The sequence below is a fragment of the Vulpes vulpes genome, chromosome 2 (genome assembly GCF_048418805.1).
Source record: "Vulpes vulpes isolate BD-2025 chromosome 2, VulVul3, whole genome shotgun sequence".
Taxonomy (NCBI): Eukaryota; Metazoa; Chordata; class Mammalia; order Carnivora; family Canidae; genus Vulpes; species Vulpes vulpes.
This window is the reverse complement of record NC_132781.1, coordinates 69529704-69538351: the sequence shown is the minus strand read 5'-3', so window position 1 is coordinate 69538351 and position 8648 is coordinate 69529704. Positions and strand designations below refer to the sequence as shown.

Here is an 8648-nt window from a genome sequence, read left to right as displayed (position 1 = left end):
TCTTTCTTTCTTTTTTTTTTAAGCAATTTTCTTAATTTTGAAGATATATTGAGAAAACCTTATGGGCCTGAGTGATATTTCTAAGTATTTCATCTCTTTGAAATTAATGTGTATCCTGCAGGACATAGATTTATTAGACAAAGCTTCATAATTGTGCTTTCCATAACTTTACTGATTTTATATTGTTTGGACAAATGATAATGAATTATATGTATAAATATTACACCATCAGGTACATACATTTATTTTATTTTTTTTCAGCATATAATAAATACTTTATTAGCCAATTGCAAAGATGCAAGAAAAACATTTAAACAGAATGTTTTATTGACTTTAAGTCAGCTGGGAACAAAAACCTGTATTTATGTTCTAAGACATTTCATCTCACTGGGAAAAAAAAGATAAATGTTATATTAGAGATTTTTGACTTTCATGTGTTTTCTGCTCTGGGTTGAGAAAAGTTCAGCTCTTCCCTGAAAGATGTGTTTCAGTATTACAACTCATCAGCAAAAGGTGTATGGCCCAAATTTCCTCTTGCTGCCATGGACTTCCGGCCAGAAACAAACTTCTTTGCAGCATTTAGGATATCAGCATCAGCTACGGAATCAATCTGCTGAAGGACCGTGGCTGGAGGCGTGTACGACCCAGCAACCAGCGCCTGGGACCCGACTTCATCCAGGAACCCCTCAGAAGACTCCACTGACGTTAGGTAGGCAGCTTGCAGCTTGTTCTTGGCAACCTGGACATGTACCCTGGAAAGGTTTCCTTGAGCAACTCTTTTTACTTGATTATAGGCAGCCTTGATAACATCTCCAGCTGCAGCAGCCTGTGAGATGGTGTAAATCCCAAAGAGGCCAGAATCAGAGTCACTAGTGTTAAAAGCAGAAACATCAAATGGCTGGTGAACTCCCTTGGCAACAGCCTGCTATAGGGAACTGGTGGGATTGCTTCCCCTCTTGACGTGTGGTCCAGCCCCAAGGACATATTGGAGAACACTAAATGCATTTGCTTCTGTACTTCCTGTGGCAGCACCTTCTGCTACAAGAGCCTCAGGAACAAGACTGTCTCCATTCTGCTCTGGGATTTCACCTCCAGAGTGTCGGGCCTTTGCACCAGGTAAACCAAGCCCACCCCTCATGTTGAGAAACTGTTCCTCAACTTGCTTTAGAACAAGAATTACTACCAGAACCAAGTCCAATCAAAGCCATTCTTGCACTTGTGAAATGGTTCTGAACATAGTAATGCAACTCATCTGGTATCACTTTTCAAATCCTGTAATCAGGACAATAACAGGGAATTAGCCAAGGCATTTTGGTAAGCTGCAGCATGCAAATTTTCAAGGACATGAGCCTGTGGGTTCTGAAAAGCCACAGCTTTGTCAATCCTTAGCTGCAACTGAAGGGCAGCCACTTCCCAAGGACGAAATTCTGGTGATGTGGTGACATTGAGCAGGAGCTCCATTAGAATATCAGCATCATCCCACAGGCATTCCACAGTGTAGGCCGTATTTTCCCTGGTTGAAGTCACACTTAATTTACCACCAACTGCTTCAATTCCACGGCCGGTCCTGTGGAGCAGAGCAATCTTGAGCCATGAAGCCCGGTCCCTCTCGAGATTTTATTCCCTGAAAATTGCTCCCAAAGTGAAAGCCACAGCTGCCCCTGCAGGAGTGCCTTTACATCCTCAGGACCTTGAGTTTACCAAATTACCAAATAAATGGCTTAGCGATTGCTTCTCTGGAAAACTATACTCCTGCATCAAGAATTGGTTTGTTTATTAAAGCAGGCAGTAGATATGAGGACTCCAACCACTTAGGAACCTCTCATTTGCTTCGTCTTGCATCCAGTTTGACTACAAAAGGGGCTTCATCTTTCAAGGTACATACATTTAAATAATTTTATAGCATCCTCTGAAGTTGGCATTTTGTTATCCAGTACTGATTCTATTACAGACGTTTTTATTTTAGACCATTTTTTTTCTGCTACAAATATGGATATGACTGATTTATATTGGTTAGTATTTCAATATATATAATTTTTTCCATCAATTTATATTTAAAATATTTATGACTTTATGATTTAGATGTGTCTCTTTTAAATAGCATATGTTTGTATGTTATGAAACAACTTTTTATCACTTGATGGGCATGTTTGTTTATATTGTATTTTCCTTAATGACATGCAAAATATATTCATATTTATTTTTGAGCTCATTTTTGTATATTTATTTTGCCATTTAAAAATTTATTTCATGAATCATTAAAATGCACCCTGTTTATTGTATTATTTCCTATTATTAGTTAGAAAATACCCTTTCAATTTATAATTTTAGGGGTCAATTTGAAGCATTAAAATGTACATGTAAATTCCTCAGACCATAATTTCAATGATATTCTTGCCTACTTCTTTCAGACCTTATTTTTTTTTAAATTTTATTTATTTATTCATGATAGACACAGAGAGAGAGAGAGAGAGAGAAAGAGAGGCAGAGACATAGGCAGAGGGAGAAGAAGGCTCCATGCAGGGATCCTGACGTGGGATCGATCCCGGGACTCCAGGATCACCAGGGCTGCCCTTTCAGACTTTAAATGGATTTTCAATACATTAACTCTGAATATCCTAATTACACATTATAGATTACTTTTTTTAAAAAGATTATTTATTTATTTATTCATAAGAGACAGAGAGAGAGAGAGGCAGAGACACGGGCAGAGGGAGAAGCAGGCTTCATAAAAGGATCCTGATGTGGAACTTGATCCCTGGACTCTAGGATCACGCCCTGAGCCAAAGGCAGATGCTCAACCGCTGAGCCACCCAGGTGTCCCTACATTATAAATTATTGATGTCAAATCTTGCAGGGCTATTTATAATCACATATAAGTTATTAATTTATTATTATTTTATTCAAATAATGTTGGATATTACTATGGGTTTTCCATATTTCCATTTTTTCTCATATGTCAACAATACTTCATGGAGAACTTACTTTCTTAAAGTCTCCTCAGATTTTAATGTTAGGGAGATATCTTGGGTATAAATTTCCTCAATTTTCACCATAAATATTGAGATTTAACTTTGTTCCTAAATGATACCTTTGTTCCTATGTGTTTACAGGTATTTTCTCTCAAAATTTAAAGTTAGTCTTAACTGTCTTTCTGATTGTCATTTTTATTACTGAAGGATCTTTTACTTTTTTAAAAAAATTTTGTATGTCATCTCTCCTTTTCCACTGATTGCCTTCAAAAATTTCTCTTTGCCTTCAATGTTCTTTAGTTTCATTTTGACATGTCTGGCTATGGATTTCTTTCTATTGATTTTGCCTAGAATTTCTTAGATATTCTCAGATATCTTCTTAGATTAGTGGGCTTCTGCTTTATCAGTTCTCCAAAAACTCTACAACAATTATCTCCTTTTTTCCCTTCATATTTCCCCCCTTTATCTCTTTCTGGTATTCTAATCAGTTTCTCCTTCTATCCTCCAACTACCTTAAAAGCCTTTTTCATATGTTTAGCTTTCATATGTTTAGCCTTTGGATGAATTTTCAGATACAAATCTACTTAATAATCTCTTTAATAGTGTCTAAGTGACTTCAACTATTATGTTTTTATTTTAAAAATATATACAATTCACCTACCATTTTATTTTTAAATCTTTCCTTTTACTCCTAATGTTTTGTAGATAATCTGTTCATAATTTCATCCTTGAATTCTTAAATGTTTAAGGATGTAAACATTTAATATACATTTAAAGTAAAATCTGTCTATGAAAGTTCCAACATCTGTTTTTCCTGGATTAAATTTGTGTTTTCTTCATTCTGCCAATACTCCCTGTGATTTGTCTTCTAATATGTTTGATATAAGGCATACGTTTGTAGGTGATTGTCAATTGCACATCCACACACATACATGTATGCACACACAAAATGCCTCCAAATGCACCCAGCATAGAATACGAAATTATGGAACACAGCTGCACTATCAAGGGTGAAGATCCTAAAGGTAAATAAAATACATGGGATCGAAGCATCCGTAGCCCCAGATAATTGTGGAGAATTTGGCTCATTGAGGAAGTCTGGTTCCCAGAGTCAAGGACCAGGTGCTTTGAGAAGATTAAGGTATAATTTAGACTCTGATTGAAAATCAGTTTCTTCTAATGCACTAGAAAGTTTAAAACCATGTTGACAGAGTATCCATGCAGCTAGTATTCTTAATAAATATAAGATTCCACCAACAAGACATAATCAGATAATATCGGATAGATGGAAGTGGAACAGGATAACTTTTTTCAAAAGCAGCTAGCAAAAATTAGAAGAGACTTGAGTGTCTACTGTGCCAGACTCTGCATTCCAGCAATTTAGTTAGGAGAGCCAGTTTTTAAGGCCATAATAATGGTTGTAGCAGCCCAAGTCTCTTCATCTGACGTCCTGCAGCATTACTTTGACCTCCTCTTAATTCCACTCCTTCAATTATAATAGTTTTGTTAAGTACTAATGCCACGAAGTAAATAGTTTCTCACTGATATACTCAGAACAACTTCAGTTTTCTTCACTAAACCCTGGTGAGGACTGAGCAACATTTTAGGGTAGAGACATTATTAAGATTTATGGATATGATTTAAAATTTATGATGGTTACTTTTAATGGGAGCTTCTCCTCTGATACCATATTGAAAGAAATACACTATGTGTATCCATTCTGAATTTATATGCTACTTCTCTTGTTGGACTCTACATGATCCTCACACACCCACTCTGGTTCAGGAAATACAGAGCTGGGGATCCAGTGTGGTGCATCTCTGATTGCTGACCCCACTGCATTCCCATGACTCTTCTTGCTCTGACCTTTTCGTTTTGGGACCCCACAACATGTTTATTTCCGTAACTCTTCTTTCCTCGATCTGCCTAACCTATTTAATCTCTTGAAAAATTCAGATTTTTTTTTCATCCACTCTTCATAGTCCGTTGTTAATGGCATACACTTTGGGCTCTGAGAACCAAAAGCAGGTAATTCAGAATTCTACTTTTGAATATTCAGGCTCTAGTGAGTAATGAATGATTCTTGACTGAAGTCTAAGGACAATTGAATTAGCATCACAGACTTCTTGGTTCATTTAAGATTACATGAGCAAATCGGAGAGAGTGTAGCATTTTGCTAGAGAAATTATCTGAATCTTTTATAAGATGCTGAAGAGTCGCTAATGGGAAAACATCAACCTTATATAGAGCCAAACACTTAAGGACCATGGTGATATACTCTTTGGTTACCTCATTTCTATTACAGTTAAAAAAAATTTGACTGGCCTAATGGTTACTAAGTTAATATTGAAATTGGTGGTTTAGATGTATTTACTTCCATTCCTTGGGTTTTTATCATTGTTCCCTGTGGCAGGATTTTGCAGAATTCAGTCCCAACCTAGACAATTTTCTCTAATTCCATACAATGAAGAAAGATGAGAATTAAAATTATCTGTATTTATATGTCCAATTTGACCAGGCATTGATTTGAGGAGGGGTACTTTATTTTAGTTTGAGACTTTTTTAGCATTATTTGGCAGATAGGCACATTGATTGAATAGACCCATCTGTTGTCCTAGCAATTAGTTGGCTTGCATCTAGATGAATCAGGCATGTATCCAATGTAAGAAGAGTCTTCTGCAGTAGTCCTTGATTATGAAAATAAGATTTGGCTTCCAAGAGAAATGCCAAGTGGATCTAGGCCATAAGCCTGTGCATTCATTCATGGCATTTTGGGACTTTCCTGAGATACACAACATTTATTCGAAATATTAATTGAAAAAAGTTCGTTTGCAGGATGAAATTGGCTTCAGCTTCACTTTGGATAATTTCATGGTGTTTTAAAATACTGAAAAAATAAAATAAAATAAAATACTGACCTTACAATTGATAAAATGGGCATCATTTATTGTCAAATTTACTTAAGAGTTCTACTAAGCTAAATATATTTCAGCAGAATATTTTCATACAGTTCATCTAATAAAAATGTCCTTTGTTGAAACATAAGTCAGATTTAAAACCAGTGTCCAAGCGGTCATCATCTCTCTACTGTCATATGCAATATAGCAGGAAAAAACTTACTTCTTCAAAAATGTCTCCCCTGTTAATTAATAAGGGCATTGACAGATTTTTGTTTTTCATGCTCAGGATATAAGCACAAATGCCACTGTTCCTTACTGAAAAGTATTTTAATTTTATGGATTTCTATGTCTCAGAAATTTCACCCACTTGCTCATTCATATAATAATATATATTGAGAATTAACTTTGTGCTATCATCCAGATGATAAAGTGGTAAAGAAAATGTTAAATTTCAGTGGATAAACAAACACTGCCCTAATTGAGTTTAAGTTCTAGTATCAATCAAGAGGCAGTAAACAAAATGAATGAATGAAGTAATGGTTTATTACATTTTAGTCCTCTGGAAAAATAAAAAGAGGAGTGTGAGAGTATGTGTTCCAATTTTAAATACAGTGGACAGAGTGGGAGCTAAGAAAGTGATATTTGAATGAACACTAGAATGACATGGGGAAATGAACCCTCCTGATTTAGGAAGAAAGAGTACCGGACAGAGAGATTAGCAAATGCACGTGTCCCAATTCAGGAGAATGCCTGAGGAGATAGTAGAATAGCCAGGAGTCAGTCTGGTTGCAATGCTGATTAGAGAGGGAGCAATTGGTTATAAGGAAAGAGGTAATAGGCCTCTAAAATTACTTTGGTGTTTACACAGAGTGGGATTAGGATCGTTGGAAGGTTTTGAGCAGAAAAAAAAATGTAATCTGGACTTTAAAATTATAGTTGATCTAGAGAGAATTAAGTATAGGGCTCGGTGGAAGAAGGGAAGCCAATTAGTAAGCAGTAGCAATCCGGTTGACAGATGATGATACTTTGCCCAGAATGGTAGCGGCGGAAGTAGTGATAAATATTTAAAGTCCAGATAGGTGCCAAAGAAAAAGAGGACTCAATAATGATTTTGAGGTTTCCAGCCTCAGCTACTAAAAGGATATAGATTAACATATCTGAATGGAATATTTACTTACAATTAATTTACCCTTGGGCTTTTAAACTATTTTGATAGCAGAAGTACAGGCCATTTGCATCTTTGTTCTTCCCCTGAATATGAAATCTTCAACTATATGTATTGCACTTTGGAAAGGAATTCCATTGATAAATCCTATAATAGGAAATGCTACATTCAGTCCTTTAACAAATACCTCAATATTTAAACTGTACTGCTCTTTCTCTAGCTCATTTTTTCAAATATCTCATTATACAATTTTTTCTACCTCATTAATACTCCAATATATTGACCCTCATAGCTATCTGCATTTCTCTTGGTGTGCAACTAAAATTACTTGATTTATCATTTTAATTACTTATTTACAAATAGTCTTAATATGAATATTACCTCAATATACCAACGTATTTGAACTCAAATATCAGTTTTCTCTCTTCCACATCTAATCAATTGCAGACCTCTTGGGGAAAAAAAAAAACATGTTGATTGGATTTATTTAAAAATCATATCAAATGAAAATACTACTGTTATTGAAAATGAACAAATGAAATGAAAACAAATGAAAAACCTATAGTGATCTATCAAATGTTTTTTCCTCCTACCCAGAAATAATTATTAGATATACTAATACTTCCATGGTCTTGTTCTCTATGACACATGATTGGATATACTCCATTTATTTAGTTGCATTTTCTCCATAAATGTCCATTCATTTGCATGCTAGCCATTTCCCAGTTTTTATCTCTAATCCAGACCTATTCCTTAGCTCCTAATTAATATATCTAATTGCCTACCTGGCTTCCTTTAGATGTTCAAATGTTGTAATCCCAAAACAGAACTTAGTGTTCCCAGAAAACATGATGTTTATTTTTCCTTCTCCCATGGAGGCATTACTTGTTCGGATAATCAGGCCAGCAATTTAAAATTCATTGCTGATTTCTCCATTCTCCACTATCACTTACTCTTACGATTTATATAACCTAATGAAATTATAAGACTGATAGGGTACTTATAGCTTTACAAAGAAAAAAGGACTAGAACAACTCTGTATCATAAATAATTACATTAAGTTGAGAAATATGTCCATCAAATGTTTCTTTGGTCTCTTATTGTCTATTTCACTATTTTTCCATAATTTAGATATTCACTTGTTTCTTTATCATTAACACTATCTTATTATCATTAATATGATATCTTGATGTTTTAAGTTCCTTTATCTTATTTTATAGTAAAGACCCAATACTTGTAATTAGCACAATTATTTGACTTATTACTTTCAGATTTGTCAAATACAGATATTTTATGAGTACAACAGTTTGAATCAAATAAATGTGCCATGTAATTGAACACTACTCATCAAAATTTTTCATAAAACCATCTGAGATGGTATGAATTTTAGGATATTTAATCAAATTATTTTACTTAATTAGATTACCTTTTGGAAAATATATGAATTTGAACAAAATACAAAAAAGCTTTTCATTGTGGAATGCCTAAGTGCTCAGTGGCTGAGCATCTGTCTTCGGCTCAGGTCATGATCCCGGGGTTCTGGGATTGAGTCCCACATCAGGCTCTTCACAGGAAGCCTGCTTCTCCCTCTGCCTATGTCTCTACCTCTAT

General features: G+C 35.0%; 1 pseudogene; it reads right to left on the bottom strand.

Moving 5' to 3' along the window:
- Positions 1–263: 263 nt before the first annotated feature.
- On the bottom strand, positions 264–4820 carry LOC112923661 (cytochrome b-c1 complex subunit 2, mitochondrial pseudogene; annotated as a pseudogene).
- Between the last annotated feature and the right edge of the window lie 3828 nt (positions 4821–8648).